Genomic DNA, 12,207 nt, shown 5'->3' with positions numbered 1-12,207 from the left:
ACACCATTTCCAACTTGGTCTGGTTTGAGAGTGTCAAGTGGGTCCTGAAAACTGACACCCAGAACAGTGGCTTGTGAGTTTTCTTTCCCAGGGAAAAAGCCTGTACAATGGTTCAGGGTCCTGCGGCCTTAAATTGCCGGATGACTCCTGGAATTCGGCCTCTCGCAGGATGCCTCCAAGATGCAAGGTGGCACCAGTTCCAACTTGGTCTGGTTTGAGAGTGCCAAGTGGGTCCTGAAAAGTGAAACCCAGAACAGTGACTTGTGAGTTTTGTTTCCCAGGGAAAAAGCCTGTACAATGGTTCAGGGTCCTGCGGCCTTAAATTGCCGGGTGCCTCCTGGAGATCCGCCTCTCGAAGGATGCCTCCCAGACGCAAGGTGGCACCAGTGCCAACTTAGTCTGGTTTAAGAGTGCCAAGTGGGTCCTGAAAACTGACACCCAGAACAGTGGCTTGTGAGTTTTGTTTCCCAGGGAAAAAGCCTGTACAATGGTTCAGGGTCCTGCAGCCTTAAATTGCCGGGTGGCTCCTGGAATTGCGCCTCTCGCAGGATGCCTCCCAGACGCAAGGTGGCACCAGTGCCAACTTGGTCTGGTTTGAGAGTGTCAAGTGGGTCCTGAAAACTGACACCCAGAACAGTGGCTTGTGAGTTTTGTTTCCCAGGGAAAAAGCCTGTACAATGGTTCAGGGTCCTGCGGACTTAAATTGCCGGGTGCCTCCTGGAGATCCGCCTCTCGAAGGATGCCTCCCAGACGCAAGGTGGCACCAGTGCCAACTTGGTCTGCTTTGAGAGTGTCAAGTGGGTCCTGAAAACTGACACCCAGAACAGTGGCTTGTGAGTTTTGTTTCCCAGGGAAAAAGCCTGTACAATGGTTCAGGGTCCTGCGGCCTTAAATTGCAAGGCGCCTCCTGGAATTCCGCATCACGCCAGATGTTTCCCAGTCCCTAAGCAACAACAGTGCCAACTTGGTCTGCTTTGAGAGTGTCAAGTGGGTCCTGAAAACTGACACCCAGAACAGTGGCTTGTGAGTTTTGTTTCCCAGGGAAAAAGCCTGTACAATGGTTCAGGGGCCTGAGGCCTTAAATTGCCGGGTGACTCCTGGAATTCCGCCTCTCGCAGGATGCCTCCCAGACGCAAGGTGGCACCAGTTCAAGCTTGGTCTGGTTTAAGAGTGCCAAGTGGGTCCTGAAAACTGACACCCAGAACAGTGGCTTGTGAGTTTTGTTTCCCAGGGGAAAAGCCTGTACAATGGTTCAGGGGCCTGAGGCCTTAAATTGCCGGGTGCCTCCTGGAATTCGGACTCTCGCAGGGGGCCTCCCAGACGCAAAATGACACCATTTCCAACTTGGTCTGGTTTGAGAGTGTCAAGTGGGTCCTGAAAACTGACACCCAGAACAGTGGCTTGTGAGTTTTGTTTCCCAGGGAAAAAGCCTGTACAATGGTTCAGGGTCCTGCGGCCCTTAATTGCCGGATGACTCCTGGAATTCGGCCTCTCGCAGGATGCCTCCAAGATGCAAGGTGGCACCAGTTCCAACTTGGTCTGCTTTAAGAGTGCCAAGTGGGTCCTGAAAACTGAAACCCAGAACAGTGACTTGTGAGTTTTGTTTCCCAAGGAAAAAGCCTGTACAATGGTTCAGGGGCCTGAGGCCTTAAATTGCCGGGTGCCTCCTGGAATTCGGCCACTCGCAGGATGCCTCCCAGACGCAAGGTGGCACCAGTTCCAACTTGGTCTGGTTTAAGAGTGCCAAGTGGGTCCTGAAAACTGAAACCCAGAACAGTGACTTGTGAGTTTTGTTTCCCAGGGAAAAAGCCTGTACAATGGTTCAGGGTCCTGCGGCCTTAAATTGCCGGGTGCCTCCTGGAGATCCGCCTCTCGAAGGATGCCTCCCAGACGCAAGGTGGCACCAGTGCCAACTTAGTCTGGTTTAAGAGTGCCAAGTGGGTCCTGAAAACTGACACCCAGAACAGTGGCTTGTGAGTTTTGTTTCCCAGGGGAAAAGCCTGTACAATGGTTCAGGGTCCTGCGGCCTTAAATTGCGGGGCGCCTCCTGGAATTCCGCATCTCGCCAGATGTTTTCCAGTCGCTAAGCAACACCAGTGCCAACTTGGTCTGCTTTGAGAGTGTCAAGTGGGTCCTGAAAACTGACACCCAGAACAGTGGCTTGTGAGTTTTGTTTCCCAGGGAAAAAGCCTGTACAATGGTTCAGGGGCCTGAGGCCTTAAATTGCCGGGTGACTCCTGGAATTCCGCCTCTCGCAGGATGCCTCCCAGACGCAAGGTGGCACCAGTTCAAGCTTGGTCTGGTTGAAGAGTGCCAAGTGGGTCCTGAAAACTGACACCCAGAACAGTGGCTTGTGAGTTTTGTTTCCCAGGGAAAAATTCTGTACAATCGTTCAGGGGCCTGAGGCCTTAAATTGCCGGGTGCCTCCTGGAATTCGGACTCTCGCAGGGTGCCTCCCAGACGCAAAATGACACCATTTCCAACTTGGTCTGGTTTGAGAGTGTCAAGTGGGTCCTGAAAACTGACACCCAGAACAGTGGCTTGTGAGTTTTGTTTCCCAGGGAAAAAGCCTGTACAATGGTTCAGGGTCCTGCGGCCTTAAATTGCCGGATGACTCCTGGAATTCGGCCTCTCGCAGGATGCCTCCAAGATGCAAGGTGGCACCAGTTCCAACTTGGTCTGCTTTAAGAGTGCCAAGTGGGTCCTGAAAACTGAAACCCAGAACAGTGACTTGTGAGTTTTGTTTCCCAGGGAAAAAGCCTGTACAATGGTTCAGGGGCCTGAGGCCTTAAATTGCCGTGTGCCTTTTGGAATTCGGCCACTCGCAGGATGCCTCCCAGACGCAAGGTGGCACCAGTTCCAACTTGGTCTGGTTTAAGAGTGCCAAGTGGGTCCTGAAAACTGACACCCAGAACAGTGCCTTGTGAGTTTTGTTTCCCAGGGAAAAAGCCTGTACAATGGTTCAGGGTCAGGCGGCCTTAAATAGCCGGGTGGCTCCTGGAATTGCGCCTCTCGCAGGATGCCTCCCAGACGCAAGGTGGCACCAGTGCCAACTTGGTCTGCTTTGAGAGTGTCAAGTGGGTCCTGAAAACTGACACCCAGAACAGTGGCTTGTGAGTTTTGTTTCCCAGGGAAAAAGCCTGTACAATGGTTCAGGATCCTGCGGCCTTAAATTGCCGGGTGCCTCCTGGAGATCCGCGTCTCGAAGGATGCCTCCCAGACGCAAGGTGGCACCAGTGCCAACTTGGTCTGGTTTGAGAGTGCCAAGTGGGTCCTGAAAACTGACACCCAGAACAGTGGCTTGTGAGTTTTGTTTCCCAGGCAAAAAGCCTGTACAATGGTTCAGGGGCCTGAGGCCTTAAATTGCCGGGTGACTCCTGGAATTCCGCCTCTCGCAGGATGCCTCCCAGACGCAAGGTGGCACCAGTTCCAACTTGGTCTGGTTTAAGAGTGCCAAGTGGGTCGTGAAAACTCACACCCAGAACAGTGGCTTGTGAGTTTTGTTTCCCAGGGAAAAAGCCTGTACAATGGTTCAGGGGCCTGCGGCCTTAAATTGCCGGGTGCCTCCTGGAATTCGGCGTCTTGCAAGATGCTTCCCAGATGCAAGGTGGCACCAGTGCCAACTTGGTCTGGTTTGAGAGTGCCAAGTGGGTCCTGCAAACTGACACCCAGAACAGTGCCTTGTGAGTTTTGTTTCCCAGGGAAAAAGCCTGTAGAATGGTTTTGGGTCCAGCGGCCTTAAATTGCCGGGTGCCTCCTGGAATTCCGCCTCTCGCAGGATGCGTCCCAGACGCAAGGTGGCACCAGTGCCAACTTGGTCTGGTTTGAGAGTGACAAGTGGGTCCTGAAAACTGACACCCAGAACAGTGGCTTGTGAGTTTTGTTTCCCAGGGAAAAAGCCTGTACAATGGTTCAGGGGCCTGAGGCCTTAAATTGCCGGGTGCCTCCTGGAATTCGGCCTCTCGCAGGATGCCTCCCAGACGCAAGGTGGCACCAGTTCCAACTTGGTCTGGTTTAAGAGTGCCAAGTGGGTCCTGAAAACTGACACCCAGAACAGTGGCTTGTGAGTTTTGTTTCCCAGGGTAAAAGCCTGTACAATGGTTCAGGGTCCTGCGGACTTAAATTGCCGGGTGCCTCCTGGAATTCGGACTCTCGCAGGGGGCCTCCCAGACGCAAAATGACACCATTTCCAACTTGGTCTGGTTTGAGAGTGTCAAGTGGGTCCTGAAAACTGACACCCAGAACAGTGGCTTGTGAGTTTTGTTTCCCAGGGAAAAAGCCTGTACAATGGTTCAGGGTCCTGCGGCCCTTAATTGCCGGATGACTCCTGGAATTCGGCCTCTCGCAGGATGCCTCCAAGATGCAAGGTGGCACCAGTTCCAACTTGGTCTGCTTTAAGAGTGCCAAGTGGGTCCTGAAAACTGAAACCCAGAACAGTGACTTGTGAGTTTTGTTTCCCAAGGAAAAAGCCTGTACAATGGTTCAGGGGCCTGAGGCCTTAAATTGCCGGGTGCCTCCTGGAATTCGGCCACTCGCAGGATGCCTCCCAGACGCAAGGTGGCACCAGTTCCAACTTGGTCTGGTTTAAGAGTGCCAAGTGGGTCCTGAAAACTGAAACCCAGAACAGTGACTTGTGAGTTTTGTTTCCCAGGGAAAAAGCCTGTACAATGGTTCAGGGTCCTGCGGCCTTAAATTGCCGGGTGCCTCCTGGAGATCCGCCTCTCGAAGGATGCCTCCCAGACGCAAGGTGGCACCAGTGCCAACTTAGTCTGGTTTAAGAGTGCCAAGTGGGTCCTGAAAACTGACACCCAGAACAGTGGCTTGTGAGTTTTGTTTCCCAGGGGAAAAGCCTGTACAATGGTTCAGGGTCCTGCGGCCTTAAATTGCGGGGCGCCTCCTGGAATTCCGCATCTCGCCAGATGTTTTCCAGTCGCTAAGCAACACCAGTGCCAACTTGGTCTGCTTTGAGAGTGTCAAGTGGGTCCTGAAAACTGACACCCAGAACAGTGGCTTGTGAGTTTTGTTTCCCAGGGAAAAAGCCTGTACAATGGTTCAGGGGCCTGAGGCCTTAAATTGCCGGGTGACTCCTGGAATTCCGCCTCTCGCAGGATGCCTCCCAGACGCAAGGTGGCACCAGTTCAAGCTTGGTCTGGTTGAAGAGTGCCAAGTGGGTCCTGAAAACTGACACCCAGAACAGTGGCTTGTGAGTTTTGTTTCCCAGGGAAAAATTCTGTACAATCGTTCAGGGGCCTGAGGCCTTAAATTGCCGGGTGCCTCCTGGAATTCGGACTCTCGCAGGGTGCCTCCCAGACGCAAAATGACACCATTTCCAACTTGGTCTGGTTTGAGAGTGTCAAGTGGGTCCTGAAAACTGACACCCAGAACAGTGGCTTGTGAGTTTTGTTTCCCAGGGAAAAAGCCTGTACAATGGTTCAGGGTCCTGCGGCCTTAAATTGCCGGATGACTCCTGGAATTCGGCCTCTCGCAGGATGCCTCCAAGATGCAAGGTGGCACCAGTTCCAACTTGGTCTGCTTTAAGAGTGCCAAGTGGGTCCTGAAAACTGAAACCCAGAACAGTGACTTGTGAGTTTTGTTTCCCAGGGAAAAAGCCTGTACAATGGTTCAGGGGCCTGAGGCCTTAAATTGCCGTGTGCCTTTTGGAATTCGGCCACTCGCAGGATGCCTCCCAGACGCAAGGTGGCACCAGTTCCAACTTGGTCTGGTTTAAGAGTGCCAAGTGGGTCCTGAAAACTGACACCCAGAACAGTGCCTTGTGAGTTTTGTTTCCCAGGGAAAAAGCCTGTACAATGGTTCAGGGTCAGGCGGCCTTAAATAGCCGGGTGGCTCCTGGAATTGCGCCTCTCGCAGGATGCCTCCCAGACGCAAGGTGGCACCAGTGCCAACTTGGTCTGCTTTGAGAGTGTCAAGTGGGTCCTGAAAACTGACACCCAGAACAGTGGCTTGTGAGTTTTGTTTCCCAGGGAAAAAGCCTGTACAATGGTTCAGGATCCTGCGGCCTTAAATTGCCGGGTGCCTCCTGGAGATCCGCGTCTCGAAGGATGCCTCCCAGACGCAAGGTGGCACCAGTGCCAACTTGGTCTGGTTTGAGAGTGCCAAGTGGGTCCTGAAAACTGACACCCAGAACAGTGGCTTGTGAGTTTTGTTTCCCAGGCAAAAAGCCTGTACAATGGTTCAGGGGCCTGAGGCCTTAAATTGCCGGGTGACTCCTGGAATTCCGCCTCTCGCAGGATGCCTCCCAGACGCAAGGTGGCACCAGTTCCAACTTGGTCTGGTTTAAGAGTGCCAAGTGGGTCGTGAAAACTCACACCCAGAACAGTGGCTTGTGAGTTTTGTTTCCCAGGGAAAAAGCCTGTACAATGGTTCAGGGGCCTGCGGCCTTAAATTGCCGGGTGCCTCCTGGAATTCGGCGTCTTGCAAGATGCTTCCCAGATGCAAGGTGGCACCAGTGCCAACTTGGTCTGGTTTGAGAGTGCCAAGTGGGTCCTGCAAACTGACACCCAGAACAGTGCCTTGTGAGTTTTGTTTCCCAGGGAAAAAGCCTGTAGAATGGTTTTGGGTCCAGCGGCCTTAAATTGCCGGGTGCCTCCTGGAATTCCGCCTCTCGCAGGATGCGTCCCAGACGCAAGGTGGCACCAGTGCCAACTTGGTCTGGTTTGAGAGTGACAAGTGGGTCCTGAAAACTGACACCCAGAACAGTGGCTTGTGAGTTTTGTTTCCCAGGGAAAAAGCCTGTACAATGGTTCAGGGGCCTGAGGCCTTAAATTGCCGGGTGCCTCCTGGAATTCGGCCTCTCGCAGGATGCCTCCCAGACGCAAGGTGGCACCAGTTCCAACTTGGTCTGGTTTAAGAGTGCCAAGTGGGTCCTGAAAACTGACACCCAGAACAGTGGCTTGTGAGTTTTGTTTCCCAGGGTAAAAGCCTGTACAATGGTTCAGGGTCCTGCGGACTTAAATTGCCGGGTGCCTCCTTGAATTGCGCCTCTCGCAGGATGCCTTCCAGACGCAAGGTGACACCAGTGCCAACTTGGTCTGGTTTGAGAGTGCCAGGTGGGTCCTGAAAACTGACACCCAGAACAGTGGCTTGTGAGTTTTGTTTCCCAGGGAAAAAGCCTGTAAAATGGTTCAGGGTCCTGCGGCCTTAAATTGCCGGGTGCCTCCTGGAATTGCGCCTCTCGCAGGATGCCTCCAAGACGCAAGGTGGCACCAGTGCCAACTTGGTCTGCTTTGAGAGTGTCAAGTGGGTCCTGAAAACTGACACCCAGAACAGTGGCTTGTGAGTTTTGTTTCCCAGGGAAAAAGCCTGTAAAATGGTTCAGGGTCCTGCGGACTTAAATTGCCGGGTGCCTCCTGGAGATCCGCCTCTCGAAGGATGCCTCCCAGACGCAAGGTGGCACCAGTGCCAACTTGGTCTGGTTTGAGAGTGCCAAGTGGGTCCTGAAAACTGACACCCAGAACAGTGGCTTGTGAGTTTTGTTTCCCAGGGAAAAGGCCTGTACAATGATTCAGGGGCCTGAGGCCTTAAATTGAGGGGCGCCTCCTGGAATTCCGCATCACGCCAGATGTTTCCCAGTCGCTAAGCAACACCAGTGCCAACTTGGTCTGGTTTGAGAGTGTCAAGTGGGTCCTGAAAACTGACACCCAGAACAGTGGCTTGTGAGTTTTGTTTCCCAGGGAAAAAGCCTGTACAATGGTTCAGGGGCCTGCGGCCTTAAATTGCGGGGCGCCTCCTGGAATTCCGCATCACGCCAGATGTTTCCCAGTCGCTAAGCAACACCAGTGCCAACTTGGTCTGCTTTGAGAGTGTCAAGTGTGTCCTGAAAACTGACACCCAGAACAGTGGCTTGTGAGTTTTGTTTCCCAGGGAAAAAGCCTGTACAATGGTTCAGGGGCCTGACGCCTTAAATTGCCGGGTGCCTCCTGGAATTCGGCCACTCGCACAATGCCTCCCAGATGCAAGGTGGCACCAGTGCCAACTAGGTCTATTTTGAGAGTGTCAAGTGGGTCCTGAAAACTGACACCCAGAACAGTGGCTTGTGAGTTTTGTTTCCCAGGGAAAAAGCCTGTACTATGGTTCAGGGTCCTGCGGACTTCAATTGCCGGATGCCTCCTGGAGATCCGCCTCTCGAAGGATGCCTCCCAGACGCAAGGTGGCACCAGTGCCAACTTGGTCTGGTTTGAGAGTGCCAAGTGGGTCCTGAAAACTGACACCCAGAACAGTGGCTTGTGAGTTTTGTTTCCCAGGGAAAAAGCCTGTACAATGGTTCAGGGTCCTGCGGACTTAAATTGCCGGATGCCTCCTGGAGATCCGCCTCTCGAAGGATGCCTCCAAGATGCAAGGTGGCACCAGTTCCAACTTGGTCTGCTTTAAGAGTGCCAAGTGGGTCCTGAAAACTGAAACCCAGAACAGTGACTTGTGAGTTTTGTTTCCCAAGGAAAAAGCCTGTACAATGGTTCAGGGGCCTGAGGCCTTAAATTGCCGGGTGCCTCCTGGAATTCGGCCACTCGCAGGATGCCTCCCAGACGCAAGGTGGCCCCAGTTCCAACTTGGTCTGGTTTAAGAGTGCCAAGTGGGTCCTGAAAACTGAAACCCAGAACAGTGACTTGTGAGTTTTGTTTCCCAGGGAAAAAGCCTGTACAATGGTTCAGGGTCCTGCGGCCTTAAATTGCCGGATGACTCCTGGAATTCGGCCTCTCGCAGGATGCCTCCAAGATGCAAGGTGGCACCAGTTCCAACTTGGTCTGGTTTGAGAGTGCCAAGTGGGTCCTGAAAACTGAAACCCAGAACAGTGACTTGTGAGTTTTGTTTCCCAGGGAAAAAGCCTGTACAATGGTTCAGGGTCCTGCGGCCTTAAATTGCCGGGTGCCTCCTGGAGATCCGCCTCTCGAAGGATGCCTCCCAGACACAAGGTGGCACCAGTGCCAACTTAGTCTGGTTTAAGAGTGCCAAGTGGGTCCTGAAAACTGACACCCAGAACAGTGGCTTGTGAGTTTTGTTTCCCAGGGAAAAAGCCTGTACAATGGTTCAGGGTCCTGCAGCCTTAAATTGCCGGGTGGCTCCTGGAATTGCGCCTCTCGCAGGGTGCCTCCCAGACGCAAGGTGGCACCAGTGCCAACTTGGTCTGGTTTGAGAGTGTCAAGTGGGTCCTGAAAACTGACACCCAGAACAGTGGCTTGTGAGTTTTGTTTCCCAGGGAAAAAGCCTGTACAATGGTTCAGGGTCCTGCGGACTTAAATTGCCGGGTGCCTCCTGGAGATCCGCCTCTCGAAGGATGCCTCCCAGACGCAAGGTGGCACCAGTGCCAACTTGGTCTGCTTTGAGAGTGTCAAGTGGGTCCTGAAAACTGACACCCAGAACAGTGGCTTGTGAGTTTTGTTTCCCAGGGAAAAAGCCTGTACAATGGTTCAGGGTCCTGCGGCCTTAAATTGCAAGGCGCCTCCTGGAATTCCGCATCACGCCAGATGTTTCCCAGTCCCTAAGCAACAACAGTGCCAACTTGGTCTGCTTTGAGAGTGTCAAGTGGGTCCTGAAAACTGACACCCAGAACAGTGGCTTGTGAGTTTTGTTTCCCAGGGAAAAAGCCTGTACAATGGTTCAGGGGCCTGAGGCCTTAAATTGCCGGGTGACTCCTGGAATTCCGCCTCTCGCAGGATGCCTCCCAGACGCAAGGTGGCACCAGTTCAAGCTTGGTCTGGTTTAAGAGTGCCAAGTGGGTCCTGAAAACTGACACCCAGAACAGTGGCTTGTGAGTTTTGTTTCCCAGGGGAAAAGCCTGTACAATGGTTCAGGGGCCTGAGGCCTTAAATTGCCGGGTGCCTCCTGGAATTCGGACTCTCGCAGGGGGCCTCCCAGACGCAAAATGACACCATTTCCAACTTGGTCTGGTTTAAGAGTGCCAAGTGGGTCCTGAAAACTGAAACCCAGAACAGTGACTTGTGAGTTTTGTTTCCCAGGGAAAAAGCCTGTACAATGGTTCAGGGTCCTGCGGCCTTAAATTGCCGGATGACTCCTGGAATTCGGCCTCTCGCAGGATGCCTCCAAGATGCAAGGTGGCACCAGTTCCAACTTGGTCTGGTTTGAGAGTGCCAAGTGGGTCCTGAAAACTGAAACCCAGAACAGTGACTTGTGAGTTTTGTTTCCCAGGGAAAAAGCCTGTACAATGGTTCAGGGTCCTGCGGCCTTAAATTGCCGGGTGCCTCCTGGAGATCCGCCTCTCGAAGGATGCCTCCCAGACGCAAGGTGGCACCAGTGCCAACTTAGTCTGGTTTAAGAGTGCCAAGTGGGTCCTGAAAACTGACACCCAGAACAGTGGCTTGTGAGTTTTGTTTCCCAGGGAAAAAGCCTGTACAATGGTTCAGGGTCCTGCAGCCTTAAATTGCCGGGTGGCTCCTGGAATTGCGCCTCTCGCAGGATGCCTCCCAGACGCAAGGTGGCACCAGTGCCAACTTGGTCTGGTTTGAGAGTGTCAAGTGGGTCCTGAAAACTGACACCCAGAACAGTGGCTTGTGAGTTTTGTTTCCCAGGGAAAAAGCCTGTACAATGGTTCAGGGTCCTGCGGACTTAAATTGCCGGGTGCCTCCTGGAGATCCGCCTCTCGAAGGATGCCTCCCAGACGCAAGGTGGCACCAGTGCCAACTTGGTCTGCTTTGAGAGTGTCAAGTGGGTCCTGAAAACTGACACCCAGAACAGTGGCTTGTGAGTTTTGTTTCCCAGGGAAAAAGCCTGTACAATGGTTCAGGGTCCTGCGGCCTTAAATTGCAAGGCGCCTCCTGGAATTCCGCATCACGCCAGATGTTTCCCAGTCCCTAAGCAACAACAGTGCCAACTTGGTCTGCTTTGAGAGTGTCAAGTGGGTCCTGAAAACTGACACCCAGAACAGTGGCTTGTGAGTTTTGTTTCCCAGGGAAAAAGCCTGTACAATGGTTCAGGGGCCTGAGGCCTTAAATTGCCGGGTGACTCCTGGAATTCCGCCTCTCGCAGGATGCCTCCCAGACGCAAGGTGGCACCAGTTCAAGCTTGGTCTGGTTTAAGAGTGCCAAGTGGGTCCTGAAAACTGACACCCAGAACAGTGGCTTGTGAGTTTTGTTTCCCAGGGGAAAAGCCTGTACAATGGTTCAGGGGCCTGAGGCCTTAAATTGCCGGGTGCCTCCTGGAATTCGGACTCTCGCAGGGGGCCTCCCAGACGCAAAATGACACCATTCCCAACTTGGTCTGGTTTGAGAGTGTCAAGTGGGTCCTGAAAACTGACACCCAGAACAGTGGCTTGTGAGTTTTGTTTCCCAGGGAAAAATTCTGTACAATGGTTCAGGGTCCTGCGGCCCTTAATTGCCGGATGACTCCTGGAATTCGGCCTCTCGCAGGATGCCTCCAAGATGCAAGGTGGCACCAGTTCCAACTTGGTCTGCTTTAAGAGTGCCAAGTGGGTCCTGAAAACTGAAACCCAGAACAGTGACTTGTGAGTTTTGTTTCCCAAGGAAAAAGCCTGTACAATGGTTCAGGGGCCTGAGGCCTTAAATTGCCGGGTGCCTCCTGGAATTCGGCCACTCGCAGGATGCCTCCCAGACGCAAGGTGGCACCAGTTCCAACTTGGTCTGGTTTAAGAGTGCCAAGTGGGTCCTGAAAACTGAAACCCAGAACAGTGACTTGTGAGTTTTGTTTCCCAGGGAAAAAGCCTGTACAATGGTTCAGGGTCCTGCGGCCTTAAATTGCCGGGTGCCTCCTGGAGATCCGCCTCTCGAAGGATGCCTCCCAGACGCAAGGTGGCACCAGTGCCAACTTAGTCTGGTTTAAGAGTGCCAAGTGGGTCCTGAAAACTGACACCCAGAACAGTGGCTTGTGAGTTTTGTTTCCCAGGGAAAAAGCCTGTACAATGGTTCAGGGTCATGCGGACTTAAATTGCCGGGTGGCTCCTGGAATTGCGCCTCTCGCAGGATGCCTCCCAGACGCAAGGTGGCACCAGTGCCAACTTGGTCTGCTTTGAGAGTGTCAAGTGGGTCCTGAAAACTGACACCCAGAACAGTGGCTTGTGAGTTTTGTTTCCCAGGGAAAAAGCCTGTACAATGGTTCAGGGTCCTGCGGCCTTAAATTGCCGGGTGCCTCCTGGAGATCCGCCTCTCGAAGGATGCCTCCCAGACGCAAGGTGGCACCAGTGCCAACTTAGTCTGGTTTAAGAGTGCCAAGTGGGTCCTG

This window comes from Fringilla coelebs (genome assembly GCF_963513975.1).
Source record: "Fringilla coelebs genome assembly, chromosome: 22".
Taxonomy (NCBI): Eukaryota; Metazoa; Chordata; class Aves; order Passeriformes; family Fringillidae; genus Fringilla; species Fringilla coelebs.
This window is presented reverse-complemented; position numbering follows the sequence as displayed.